Below are 15223 nucleotides of genomic sequence, written 5' to 3' on the forward strand. Positions count from 1 at the left end.
TTTGCCCTCGACTTTTCGTTCCTCCCATTGTTTCCACCATTTCTCCTTCTTTCCCTCTTTCCTCTTCTTTCTTTCTTTTTTTCCTGCCTTTTTCTTTTGCTTGTTAAGAAACAGCAAACTCGAGATGCGCATCGAGACTGAAATTTTTCCTCTCTCTCGAACACCCGATGGAATTATTTCGCTGACGATCGCGTAAACGACATTTTCACAGTTTCTTTCTCGCGTCAGTTGTTTTAGTTTCACGTCATTTGTTCAGTTGTCTGCGTTATTTACTCCGAATTACGATAAACAATTGCTCGGTTAACACACTGTTGACAAGCGGTGAAATGTGATTTTCAACGCTGACGTTTTTGCGGTGTCGTACGATTCGCGGTGGTCGTGGTTTCCGATCGTCGAAAAATGAATGTACGCATTCCTTTGCGTTCGGTTAATTAACGCAGTCACCGATCGTTCCTTCAACGAAAATCACATTTAATGTTAACTCTCGTTCCAGGATCGGGAAAATTGTTACAATATACGAGAAACACGAATCCTTCGCAGAGAGAAATCGCAGAATGACATTTCAATATTGAATCGTCGACTAGTTTCCCCAACACGGCCGTTGCTTAACTACTTCATCGATTCGGAGGGGGCTGCAAATATGCCAAGAATCGGAAGATCGAACACCAAAAGCGTCTTTGTACCCAAAGCTGTTTATCACGCTGGTAAAATGCTCGGTTGCCCGTTAAACGACACGGGGATGATGGAAACCGTTTTAAATGCCCGACGTAATCTGATCTGGAGTGATTCCATTTTCTTGGCTTGAACCACACCCCGCGGGGGTGCAAAAGGCGAACAAAATAGCCTGGTGCCGGGAGAATACAGCCGAAAAGGAAGCGAAGATACTCCGTGGGAGACGCTCGTTTCTCGGTGCGGCAATCCATTCGAAATACGTCTCAATTTCGTCGGTATAGCTCGGCAGTAACGGCCTCCCCGAGCCGTGCTCGTCACGCGAACCTCGGCCGTTTACTAAATTACACCCTATTGTCTCGTTTCTGCGAGTATTCATTATGCGGCAGAAACGCGCGCGAACGGTAAAATAGCAGCGACAATAGATCTTCTGGATTTAACGTTAATGGAACTTGAGAATTACTTATACGTCCGCCCTGCGTTAAGCGACGATCTATTTTCCGCGAGCGGAATTATTGAGACTCCGACGTCTCCGCGAGGCGACCGCGCGCGAGCGCTCGTCTCTTCTGCCGCCCCTGGCTTCTTCTTCAACGACGCGACCTCGTTCCAACTTCCATAAATGATAGCGCGACTTCTCTGTTCTAGATGCAGTGTATCATGCTGTGTGCGCTACGTTACTACGCAACTCGTATCGTTCCGTGAAATCCTACGCAATAATGCATTCTGCGTCTTATTTGGTTACGTTGCAGTCCATATCTCTCACGCGCGTTTCTTCTTTTTTAACAGAGAATTTTACAAATGTTGAGCTATTTTTACCGGAATGCTATTTGACAGGACATTCTGTCCACTCGCTTTGAATTTATTTCACGTGCACGTTTTTAATTTTTTCACCCTTCGCGATAAATTAGCTGTCACGAGACTGAAATTCTGGCCAATTAATTAAAAGATACACGTACAACAATTATTTGATGAAGATATGAAAAGTACAACGAACGAAAAAGATCAATGATCTTCCTGCTGGCCAATAAGAAAAGTTCAAATTTTCATTTCAAAAAGAATCTTTGAATGTCTGTTAGAACGAGGTAACTCGTCTATTCTATTTCATGTTCTGATTAATTCAAAGACGAATGAAAACAAACATCGTACCATGCACAACTTTCCCGATTACTGGAATATCTGTGCATGTCTATGTTTCAACATTCGATAGAAATGGCATGATAAAAATACATTTAGGAGGGATCGGTGCGAGAAATCAAACGAACAACCGAATACGGTACACGGATACGCGAAAATTAATGCGGCGCGTATTATTTTCATGATACCGTGCTGAGCGAACTGGTTACACGTTGTTCAGCCAATAGCAGATGATTAATATTTATTCACTATCTGTTGGGACATAACCCCCTCGCTCCCTCCTTCCACCTCCCCTTGGCTCTCGCAAGCACTTCACAAGCATTTACAAAATCAAATACGCATTTCGAAGCGTCGGCTCAATTTACATTTCGTCAAACTCCGCTGTTCTCCTTTTTATTCCCTTCCCGTTTTATCAAACAAAACGTTGTTTGATGTCGAACAATAAAGCTCATATTTCGCACGATCGTGCACGCATGCTCGTAGAACTCGCGTTATCTCCGATCCGAAATGCAAATTGTGCCAAACTGTAGGTACCTCTCGGTCGAAAAGGGGCGCGACACGCCGAGCCATAGCAAGCTTAACTCTTTTCTTTTTTTAACCTGGTTTGTTCAAAGCCACGATTAGAGCGAGATTCACGCGATCGCGATTCAACGCATCGACAGAGAGAGAGAGAGAATGTGTATGCGCGCGTGTGTGTGCGTGTGTGTGTGTGTGTGTAGGTAGTGAACGGTGTAATGTTCATTGACTACGGGTAATCCCCTTTCCTACAATACGTCAAACATCGATAACGTTAATCGCGCTCTCTTCGGAACGTAATCGCGGTACAAGCGATAACTGCCGCCAACGTTTCGATAGTCTAATTTTACGGTCGGAGCGATCTCTCGTTCGGAATAATGGCTAACGGCAACGCGATAAATCCACCTCGCCGTATTATAATGGATTAATATAATTCAATAAAATGGAGCCGGCACAGCTCATCCGCAGCGATTAATGTGCCCCGTTGACATTCCCATGCGTTATGATCGCGCCACCTTTACCAGCCAGCCCTCCAATAACGACGAATAACACCGTAGCCCGCCGCGACCACTCGTTACAATAACTCCATTATGCGCGGCCGATATACACGCCGTTGTTCCAGCTCATTTCCAGCCGGCAGAAGGGGCTTGTTTCAGGAACACCCGGCAATGAGGATACACGCTCCGCGACCTGATAATCGTATTATCTGGCTTGGTTAATCGCTTCGATCCCGTTTGCTCGACGCTTTTTTTTCCCCCCCTTCGAATTAGAAACCGCAGCCTGAAATTAATCGCGAAGCCAACTTTGCTCGGCTTTCACGTGAATTTGTATCGCACGTTGTGCAAGAAGGCTACCTGCGATAAGTCACATTTCTTTTTTTTTTTTTTTTTTTTTTTCTTCTGGTTTTTATACTCTGGAGAGGAGAAGAAGACGATAAGACACGTCTTTTATTCGTTCCGGGGGAAGTTTCGGCACGTTGCGCCTGTTAGTTGAATTGACTTTTTATCTGACTTTCGCGATTGAGTACGTAACTACTTCTCTTTTGTAACCGGAAATTACAGTATGCAGGATATAAAAATGTTGCTTGTTTTAATGTAAAACCCTTGGTTTCAGCAGAACTTCGTGGAAATGGGAAAAGAAACTTGTAAAAAAGCTTGGATCTTTAAACTTTAAATAATCTTTAAACTAATAATCGCGATTATTTCACACTTTTCTCTTTCGTGCCTTCGTTTCTTTCGACCACGTCAAGTGACACAGAAAGTCAGAAAATCATGTAAGAATAGGAATTATCATATTTTTCGCGCGTTCAGAAATTCAGTCCAAAGATTCCCGTGTACAAGTACATTCTTCGGAAAGCTCACCGACGTTCAACAAACGGTCTGTGCGCTGGTTCGTCACGTTTAATCCATTTTCAGAAACGGCGACGTGAAAACACGTTTCTCCTCCCACTACCCGATAACAATATCGATGATTTTCATTGAGATGGAAATCCAGGACAACAGTAGGCGTGATTGCGAAAATACGGCGACGTCGGGGAGTTTCTAGTGCATAATCGCGCGTAATCGGCTAGAAAATTTGCGGCACCGTGCCGGAGAACAATAATTGCGGGCGGCTAAAAAGCGGACAAGCCACGCGCGTCCCACGCGAAAATTATGCGAACCCGTTTGTCGTTGGCAGCGGCACCAAGTCAACTGAAAATTACCCGTCGTCTTTTGTCTCGTCCGTGCAAGAAAATTGTTCCGCGTCGTACTTCCCAACGAGAAACTTGTATTCAGAAATTCCATATCTCCTTCGTTGCGCGTCCGTTTTTCTTTCGTCCCTGAATAACCACGCTGTTTGGTCACCGATCTGCCTCCCTTTTTATTTTGACGACTAAACGCTTCGAATTCCAACCCTCAGGAAAACAGGAAATATGTTCACAAAGTTTTGTAAAATTATTTATTGTGCTTGTGTCTCAAAACTCACAGTGGTACACTTTGACTCATAGATAACTGCAGTGAAATTAGAAAATTTCTAGAAGATATCTTCCAATCGGAAGCATAATGACATCCTGCGTGCTCTGGTTTCTAAAATTAAGAAACTCGAACGAAAGAAAAGAGAAAAGAACCGGAAAAAGAAACACATTGCGAATGAATATTCATTCGCTTAAATTCACTCTGCATGTCGACACTCAAAGCAAAGTGTATTCCTCTATATGGAACGTCGCGGCCCCTTAAACTATTTAATCGCTAATTTAATTCCATAAATAGTAACAAACGACACCGCTGTGTCAACGTGGAGAATAAAATTGAGCACGCTGTGGCACGAATTGCATTTACATACGCGCGGAGTAGCCACCATGATGCAGCGCCGGGAAAAATACACTCGTCCCATTTCCATCTTTTTTAACAAGGCCAGCGTGTCATGAAAAAGGAGGGAACAACAAACCGTGGCCCCGCCACAAATTCGCATCGTCCACGCGCGAATAATTTATATTAAAAACTGGGTCGCTTTTAGACAAATAATAATTAAATGAAGCGTAATGCACGTCGAATTTATGCGAAAAACAGAATTCGCGAGAATAGTTCGTGTCGCATAGAACGTGATGAACTGAACGGACTTTTATTCAGCGGGAAGATTGATTTGGAGCACGTGCAAATAAGCCGAGATACGTGACAAAAATTTGACTTCAAAAATGCGAAATCTTCCTAAGGATTGAAAGAGTGGTTAACGAACAGGAGCTGTATGTAACTTTTACTTACTAGCCCTCGGCGACAATTTCTAAATTAATTAAAATTTTACCGTTAGCCAGAGTTTCTTTCTCCCATTCAAATCGAAACGACGAATTACAATTGCATTTTCCATGCTCGGCACATTCCCTCCAATAATAACGAACAACTGTGATAATCGAGAAGGCAGAAAAGTCCTCGAAAGTTGGTAGAGTCGCTACGATCCTCGGAGATCGTTCATCACGGGGCCTATTCTTAATGTATGCACGGCCAATATCTCGAACAACAGACTTTAACGAGACCAGCCGGCTTTTATGCGCGAGAACTCTCAGACATCGTTCCCGTGGCCCTGCCATTGTTGTGCTTGCAGAGGAGGGAGGGGGAGGGAGGGAAGATGGTGGTGGATGGCGAGGGTTCCAGGCTAGACATTGAACATCCCCCGTTGCACACAGACTTGTACAGGCTCGCGACAAAACCCCGACGAAGTATTTGGGATTTGGGTCACGCGCCGTGTCTCCAGTGGCATGAAAGAGAGAGTATACCACGTACAATGCTCCTGTGATCCATTGACGAATCTCTCCATCGCGTGGTTGCTGGCTCGAAGATGGCTGAGACTCGACTTCCCTCCCTGTAGAAACAATTCATTTCGGATTCCGTCGGACTACGTCGCATTCTTCTTCGTTTCTTTCTCGTAAATTAGCTTAGACAGGGAATATCGTAGGGAGATTTGAAATGTTAACAAACAATAGATAACCGGATCCCGGGATCCGGGTTCGAAGAGAGGAGCAATATCTTCGACTGCCAGGCGAAATAATGGACAATATGTGAGGAATTTTCGATATTCTGCGAGACTATCGATACCTCCAACACCACCCATAGCACTTTTCATCAATTACTGTCCACGTCGAAAGGGTTAATAGTCACTCAGGCCCTAAAAGGATTAACATGGCATTCGGATGCCGATATTACACGCTAACACTGCTATAATTTCATTAGCCTGCGGCTAATGGTGTTCGAATTAATTGCTTTGCAATTCCGGCAAATATATTACGCACACTTAAATAGATCGAGCACTCCCCATGCGCGGTTGACACGATTGTCATTTTCGTTGAATTAAATTTCATTTCCACAACGCGGTATAGAATACCGTGCGAACCTGCATATATACGAGAAGCCAGATGGGATAAGAGTCCTAAAGAAACGAGGCGTTTAAGATTCCGGGCGCGTTCGTTCGGCAACGCAAAATTTCACCGACGAAAATCTCACGGGGAATCTCGAAATACGATTGTAAAACTCGGAAAATCTCCGGCGACTCGACGGTTTTTTAAACGATTCAGCGGGAAATGAGAATCGATCCGCGTGAAAAGAGAATACGACAAGCCCCCAAGAATCGCGTGATAAACGGCCAATAGCTTCGTGTCTCTTTTCATCCTGCCAATCTCGAGGATTCCGCGATCTTTCTAAATTCGACGAGAGCAAATATCCTGCCAGTCGAACGTTTGCAATTTCTTTCTCTCTTTTCGTCAAATACAATTTTACTACCATCGTGATTTTAATTCGTTTTCGAACGATAAAATTTTTTCTATTCCTCGCTTTCTTTTTCTTTCTTCCTTTTTTTTTTTTCTTTTTACTCTCTCTCCACTAAAATTCGTATGCTAAGCTCCGTTTACAGTTTCAACGCGTCTATCATTCTCCATGTAAAACGACGGTCTCTCTCTTTCTTTTTCTCGCGTTCCGTTTCGTCTCGCGTCGACTCTCCAACTTCACGATTGAATAAAGTAGAATTCCCCAGGGCACGGGCGTTTACGTTATTGAACGTAAACACATGGAATAACGAGGGAACTGGGGAAGGTCCCGCGGGATAATGTTACACGCTCTTTCACCGTGAGTTTCTGATATTACAAATTTCGCCGGAAAGAAGACTTCTCGCCTTCATGGATGTGTCCCAGTTTCTCAGTTCCACGCTATCTCCCAGTGATGTTTGATAAAATAGTTTGAGAGAAGGATATCTCTACGCGCTTCGAGAAAATCGTAACCGACGATAGTTCTAACCATCGACGAAAGATCGATAATTACAAAATTTCCGATTGCTCTATATACCTTGGAAAATTTTTCTATCGACAGTAATTCTGAGAGTAAAGCAAAGTGATATTACATCTTTGAGAAAGGGAAATTTGATGAATGTTCCAAAGTTTGACTACTCCGGTTTAACACACGGCCAACAAGAATGATTTCATTAGGAAGAATCGAGCATGGTGGAAGATAGAATGTATGTATGTACGTCGCAGAGATTAGACCAAGTAAAGACCGAGGACGACCGGATAAATTCAGAATCCGACGAGGAAATAGACGGCAAATAAGAGACGCACGGCAAACAGCCTGCCTTTTGAGGCACCACGGCAAAGACAATTTAAGCCACTTCTGGTCTGCGCCAAAGACAGTCTTCCTCCTCCGACTCTGCTTTTCATCGTGTCTCCTCGGCTAAATTAAAAGAAACACACTCGCTCGACGCTCGAGCAACGGAAAGTGACGGTGAACCGCGAGCAAACATACAGGAACTCTAATAAATCCGCGATTTGCGTTTCAGATTTCGATTTTCAGTCGTCGAATCGTTCAATTTAAGATAATACATTGCGGATCCATTGTACGTACATACAATGTACATAAATACGAAAAAATAATTCAATTATGATAAAAAATTGAAGTCTACGTTGCGTCAAATGGCGTAGGTACGTATGTACGTACAGGTGGCAGTAGTATAAGTTCGTATAAAGCAGACGTACCACTTCCAGCTTTTCACGATTCAGTATTAATTTACAATTATATAGAAAATTTTAACACATTATATAAGCAGTCCTTTTTAATTTCTTTATATAGTTCAGAAATTAATGATAATGTCGCTAACAAGTAAATACTATCTCACTAATAAAAACACAATCACGATCGCAACCAATTAACTCGCATAACTTGCTATATAATTTATAATTGTATCGTGGTTATTAACCAATGATGCAATTAACAATCCTATATCTAATAATAACATATCCTGCGAATGGAGATATTCCTATTCACGGACTCATTTATTCTCGTCCCATGCAACATTTATACATATATTCTCGAATAAATGCTCCTTTTGGTGTGTGTGTGTTTGCACAATGTCCAATCTCCAATGGTCCATTGTGCGTAACAAACAACAGAAATAGCATAAAGAAAAGTCGAAATGAAATTTAAATTAAATGTAATAAAAAGAACAAATTAGATCAAATCTCCTACAAAATCCGATTGTACACGATGGTAGAGGGTAAATTCAACAATGATAAATTCTTAAGACAAATTAAAGAAAGTAGACTTTTGATGATGAAATTCTCAAAATGCTTTTTATATTGTAAAAATTCAATTATTTTTTACTATATATAATATTGATTGTGGTTCTTCAAAGCAAGCGAATCATTTTTATATTTTTAATCAAAATCGTAAAATATGATGCAATTTCGATTTGGATTTAAATTTAAATTGAACAAAATTTAATTGTTTTCAGTAACAAGATGTAAAAAGAACCAATCGAAACCACATGATTTATTTTCCAACAAGCGAATAATCAATAATGCTTACTAATTCAAAATATCAAAATTAAAATAATCGTATTTTATAGCTATTTACTATAATTTGATTTTATAAACAAACGGTAACAATCCGCAGATACTAAAAATTAAAAATATAAAAATAACAATTCCGTTATCAGCGCAATGAGCCATATTAAAAATTCACAAAACATTTTTCATGCCAGGTTTTTACTTTTAAAATCAACAAATGAATTCCTGCATAACAAATTCAAATATTTATGTAATCAATGTTATTTAAAAAGCCTGAAAATATCATGAACGAAAAAATGATAAAAAGGCAAATTTTTTCATTTCTTCAGTATTTTCAGTAACAAATGCTCTGATAAAGAATTTGAAAAAGAAATAAATAGTTCGAAAGACTACAAAAAATAATAATTTACTCGATTTAAGATCAAACAAACTGCGAACGAAATATCCTTTCTATTACACAATACTGATTTAGTAAATTCAGTTATAAATTCAAAATTTTTAAAACAAATTACGGAAAGTGTTTTCTCTTGTTTGCAATACTAATAAATTTATCATTGACAAGAAAGAAATATGGAGAGATAGAAAACTACCACGAAACCAATTACAGATAATTTCAATCATTGCATTCATATTTCATTATTCGCAACACTAATGATCGAAATGATCTCACGCAATCATTGAATGGTTTATCTAGTTTAAATACTGATTTTCCATTCAAATATTTATCTATTTATATAAAAACACTTATATGGATATTTCATTCTTGCAAGTAATCATATATATATATTTTTATTTCATAAATAATTATAGTGAACACGTATTTTGATTTAAAATTATAAATTCATAAACTAATTATGAATAGTATATCGTTCGTATCAATTATGTATATTACAATATATATGAACTAATTATGAATAGTATATGGTTCGTATCAATTATGTATATTATAATATTATAATATTAATTAATGCTTTATCATGAGTATTTAAAAACGCGGTATGCAAAAAAATCTACTTTAAATTAGTAAATAAAACTCAAAAAGAAATGTTACTATTATACTTGCAGATATACGATAGATATACGTGGTCACTATGCTCGCAATAAATTCTACATAGTACAACCAATCACTCGTGTTGATTCAGATTTTTCATCCTACGACATGATTGAGTGATCGGAGGAACAAAAATATATGTGACTTACGATTAGATGCGTTGAACGTTATCATCAATGTTGCCATGGTCCAGAAAAAGTCATCAAAATGCCAATTATCGAGCAGAAAACAGCAACTCCCATGAAGCAAACAAAGACTTTAATAAATCTATAAAAAAGAATGGAATATTAGAATTTGAAAGTACAATTAAAAATAATTAAAAAAGATAAAAGTGAAAGAGGTGGATACAATGTGTAAAAATACATACACTTTTTTTTTTGGAGCATCAGGAACCTTTCCAGCAAACAGAAAATAAAAAAATTGTGACAAATCTAAAAAAAATATAAAATATTATAATATTTTTTAAATATAATACAGTTTATTTAAAACATTTGGGATAAAAAGAGACAATATGGATCAATAAACAAATTAGAAATTGCATTATTTTTACGTCAGTAAAAGAACATTATTTTTTCACTAATAATAATTCAAGCAACATACAGAAAATAAAATAAAGTACAGTTTACATGAATACTTACAATTCATGAATATTCCTGATGAGGCTGGTTCATCTTGTGCACTGACTCTAATACCGAAAACGAATATTTATAAAACAAAAATATAAAAAACATAAAAATTAGACTATTAACGCGATCGTTTAATTAACAATCGCCGAACAAACACTGACTCTATTTTCACGTATAAGACACTGATAATAAATTAATACTTTTTTAAATTAAATCTAGAGCTATTGTGCTCTGAAAAATATTGAAAATACTCTTACGCAGTAAATACTGACTCGACCAACTGCATTGCGCGCAGTCGCAAAAGTTCGCTGAAAATAAAGTGTCATTAATAGGGACAGTGAGAGAAGAAAAAAAGAAGTAGCAAAGTATTTTGTAAAGTCGTTAAATAAATTACTCATCAATTATATATCAACTATATGTTAAATTACGATAAAATTATAGATATATGTCTGTCTTTGTTACAATAAATTATACGTTACCATGTCATAAAATCATCGAGTGGATCGTTAACCAAAATGGCGTGCACACCCCTAACTCCTGCCACTATTATTCGATAATCAACCATTAATCTGTACAGAACAAAAATCTAAAATAAATATGCACAAGCAAAGCCAATTATATCGAAATGAAACAATAATTAAAATTAAATGCCATTTTGAAAGCTAATAATGCACGCTACTGGTGACACTAACCTTTAAATACATGATCAATTAATATACGTGCATTTGCAGAACAATATTCAACAAATTATTAGAGAAACGTGTATTAATTAAATGAGCTTAATAGCTGTGTATGAACGAGCACGGAATAATAATGAAAGTACTACGCAGTTATTATGTTACGTACCTCGAGCGAGTAGCATGACAGGTCGCCATGATGGTCATCCTCCAAGTGACGCTATGCGCGAAAATTTCTGCGCACATTTCCAATATGGCGGTGGGCCTGATTCCCTTTTCGCGCGCAACCCCTGCGCGGCAAATTTTAATTTCATATGCGACGCGTTTTTTTATCATATTTCTCTCAGATTACGAATTACAAAAAAAAAAAGAATGTATTTAATGCTACAAATACTTATTGAATACTAATTACATAATTCAGTACAATACATATTGAATATTTACAAATCTTTAATAATTAATTTATGTTTTACTTTCAAATATATTAAATATTTGAATTTGAATTTTAATATAAATTAAGTTGAATTCAATTTTAATTTTCACGCATAAATTTAAATAATTGATTCGTATTATTATCAAACATCATTTCGAATCGGCGTATGAAGAAAATTTAGTGTTCTATAATTCGGTGCTGGCAAGCACGTTTATATTCACGACACTTGTCGAAACTTGGCGCTAAAATTAATTTCATGAGGGAAAAAGCGACAGATGCAAGTAAAACCGAAATCGAAGAAATATTTACTCGGGATCGAACGATACAAACGGGAATACCCGTGTCCTGTCGTACGGAATGGCAAACCTTTGCCGGCGCAGGAAATTCAATGAGCCTCGAACAAACATTTCCGGTTCTGTAACGACGCATTCGAGAAAGCAGACGGCGCATGCAAAGTCGAGCATTCCATGAAATGGAGGTGGCGGCTTTGTGCACGGATACAAAGAGAGTCCCGGCAACTGTGAGATTACGTAAAACGACACGTGTCTGTCTCGTTCCTCAATCGTAACTGCCTGCCGTTCAACTCTTTCTCGCCAAATATTTCACCCGCTCTTTGATTTACTATTCTCACGACGTCAACGAACAGAGAGAAACACGTCGAGTATTTTTTCATCACGTCCACGATTCCCACCTCTTTCGATGTTCGGTCTGTCCATTCAGCAGGACCCGTTTCGTCGCAACCGAACGAAAACGCGCGAATATTGTTTTCTTTTTGAAACGACCACGTGAATTCCTCGAGTTGTTAGAACGCGATTCAGTGCGAATCACAAATTTCAAAACGGACAAATCTATTCCTGTGAAACTTGCTGACTCTTCGAGCGAAAGAAAGCACCAGCAATCACAGGTTTCGAAGCTTGCAAATCAGTGAAATTTTATTGCCAAAGCATTCGAAAACGAGCAAGGCAAAGGCTGTGCTCATTTGCAGAAGTTCAAATTGAGAAATCTAATAACGACAATCTCGTGGTCCCCGCTAATGCGATTTAACACGACATTTCGCTGATAATGATCGGATTTTTACGAGGGACGAACACCGCTGACTGACGACCGTCGAATGATTTCCCATGGAGCGAGCCGAAAATTTCAATTCCATAAATCGCACGAAGGAAAATAACGTAGCGGGAAACGTTCGCGCCAACACAGTCGCTTGTTGTAATTTACATACGCGTTCATCAAAATTACGCGGCGGCAACACACTTGCAACCGGTTTGCGAAGATTGAGCACCGTGAATTTATGCGCGTCGCGTTCATCCGCGCGATCAAATGAGCCACGCCTCCGTGTAATTCGCTTCGTTTACCCTTATTTTGTCACGACGCGCAAGAATTGATCGCGTTAATTCCTCCCTTCCTCGATTCTTACCTCTTTCGAGTGACGCTTATGACGCTTATGACGCTTATGATACTCGTTATTTATGAATCGCGTTAAATCTCAAAAGAGTCCTTGCTCGATAATTAATGATACATTATTGTCCTCTAATCCTGGATCATTTTTGCTTATTCCATAGGTGACCGTGGCTTAAAATTTAAAAACTGCGAGTGATCTTCAAAAGAGACACGTAAAACGTTTGCATAACAGATTCTGGTATTATTTTATCGTTTTTAATACTTCATTTTAATACTTTATTTGCCGTTGGCGGCTGAATTTGTACGCACTTTCAACTTTCGACTGATTGGTACCGACCATTTTGGTTTATTTCTAAAGTTCCACAATTTTTAAATCAGAATTCGAAAGAACGCTGTTTTGATTTCTCTTTATTATATAATATAGTTTAATTAAATTTGATCTGATAATTCATTTATTGCAGCGTCGATTGTAAAAAAAAAAAACTGATGAATAGATTTCTAATAGTATTAAATATAAAAATTATTATCGTGTCACTGTGAGAGAGTGTTTTCGAATATTATTACAGAAAAAGGTAGAGAAATCAGACGGTAACCCTCGCGTGGCCAGCACACCGAAGTAGGGAACAAGTTCCGGCAGAACGAAGAGGCTCATAAACCCCTTGATCAAATAGGGGCAACTTTCAATCAGGAGTGCACTCGAGACTGGCAGCGGCGGCTTCCGTTAAGAGCGAAACACAATCCGCGTTACCAAGAAGTCGTCGAAAGTTTGACTTTTTATCGTTCCATGGCAAGTTCCGGCGTTGCATCGCACGGAGATTAAACTCCAGGTCCCGAGGAATTGAAACAGCGGAACCGTTCCGTGGCGCGGAAACTTTCTAATTGATATTCACCTGGTCCCTCGTAAAAAAAAAAGCAGGGAAAAACGAAGGAGAGAAAGAGCAAGAAAAGAGAAAAGGCAAAAACGAAAATGGAGCGAGAAGGAGATAGAAGGAGGAAGGAACGCAGAGGAGATAACGCAGGGGTTGAAGATTCTCCATCGGGCAATTTCGCGGCTCGAATCATTGGCCCGCGATGGAAAATTACATTTTAATTCGCGAGCACCGCTATCGAAAGCGCGAGTAGCTACGAGAGAACTCTCATTACCTTAATACCAGCTCCAATCCAGGATGCGCTCAACGAAATTGCTGCAAGGCTTAACGGCAACGTCGCGCTGAAACTATCACGAGCAGAAAGAGAGGAGGAAGGAGAGACGCCAGTCCCTCGCAACGTAAGATTGAGCCGGACGGGTTTGTGTATCCGCAGCTTCGTTCCTAGTCGCGTCGTATCTTGTTCCGATGGGACGTTTCTTCCATCCTCGTGAATGGAACACACACCGCGCCGTTCTCCCTCGCTGTTTTCATTCGTGCCAGATTAACCTCGTGGATCGCGAACCAGCCTCGTTGGAAAGTCGTTGAGACCTGTGGATCTTGGAGACGAGACTTAGAGGGGACCCACCTCCAAGCAAATTGGCCGACCAAGGAGATTCAGTTAGCCGCGATCTTGCACGAGTCTTTCCTTGGCAGATGTTCGCGAGTATCCAAGACTCGTTCTCGGAAACGTTCGGGAACTTTAGGAGAACGAAATAAAACGCCAGTTTCCAAATTAGGCGATTAACGTTGCAAAGCGAGTAGGTGGCGGTTTATTGTCGTCGAGTTTATTGTCGAAGTATTCAGAAGGGGAAACGAACTGACAGGATGAAAGACGGTGTTATTTCAGGGGAAATTCCGCGAATAAATATTTTCGTGCCGCGGCAAGCAATTTCCTCGGCGCATCGTCGTTCGACAGCGTCCCGTTTCCGGTGTCCAGGCCGAAGCGTGAACCACGGCCGAGGCGGGAAGTGACCGTAAGAATTTGGTGGAATCTAGGTCGGCTGGGCCACATTGTATTGGCCACCGGGCCGACAATAACCAACTTTTCTCGGAGAATTCTGCAAATCGAACGGCGAGTCGAGCGAGTGTGGTCGACCGACTGGAAATGTGACGGGACCGAATCTCGCCAAGGGAATTCGGGGACAAGCGGAGAGACCGTTCCACTTCTTAACTCTCTTTTTTCCCTCCTGCTTTGCTCGTTCGCTCATAATGGATACGGAGATAGGTGGCTATGTACACACCGGGTCGTTGGCCGATGCAGCTTTTAAACATTCGTCGAATCGTTGCCTGCCACGGAATCCTGACTGGCCTCTGCGCCAGTTTCTTACAAAGGCTTCCTTCTTCAACTTTCTATCGATAAAAGATCTCGAGGACTCGTGGCTATTCATCGCCGAAGAAGAAACCGAATTGAATATGTATCGTTAATAGAGCATAAACGATCGCTATTTTCGGCGACCTTATCTTTCTCTTCATAGAACTTGTCGCAGAATCCGAGATAAATTCGAAA

The 15223-nt window shown here is 40.0% G+C and overlaps 1 long non-coding RNA gene across 1 annotated transcript; it reads right to left on the reverse strand.

The window, feature by feature from the left end:
• Positions 1 to 10064: 10064 nt before the first annotated feature.
• Positions 10065 to 11180, reverse strand: LOC122535998. Its single transcript, XR_006308313.1, has 4 exons — positions 11144 to 11180; positions 10777 to 10866; positions 10310 to 10605; positions 10065 to 10102 (listed from the first exon to the last, which is right to left on the reverse strand). It is a non-coding gene; the product is annotated as an uncharacterized LOC122535998 (long non-coding RNA).
• Between the last annotated feature and the right edge of the window lie 4043 nt (positions 11181 to 15223).

The sequence above is a fragment of the Frieseomelitta varia genome, unplaced genomic scaffold (genome assembly GCF_011392965.1).
Source record: "Frieseomelitta varia isolate USP_RPSP 00005682 unplaced genomic scaffold, Fvar_1.2 scaffold_791, whole genome shotgun sequence".
Taxonomy (NCBI): Eukaryota; Metazoa; Arthropoda; class Insecta; order Hymenoptera; family Apidae; genus Frieseomelitta; species Frieseomelitta varia.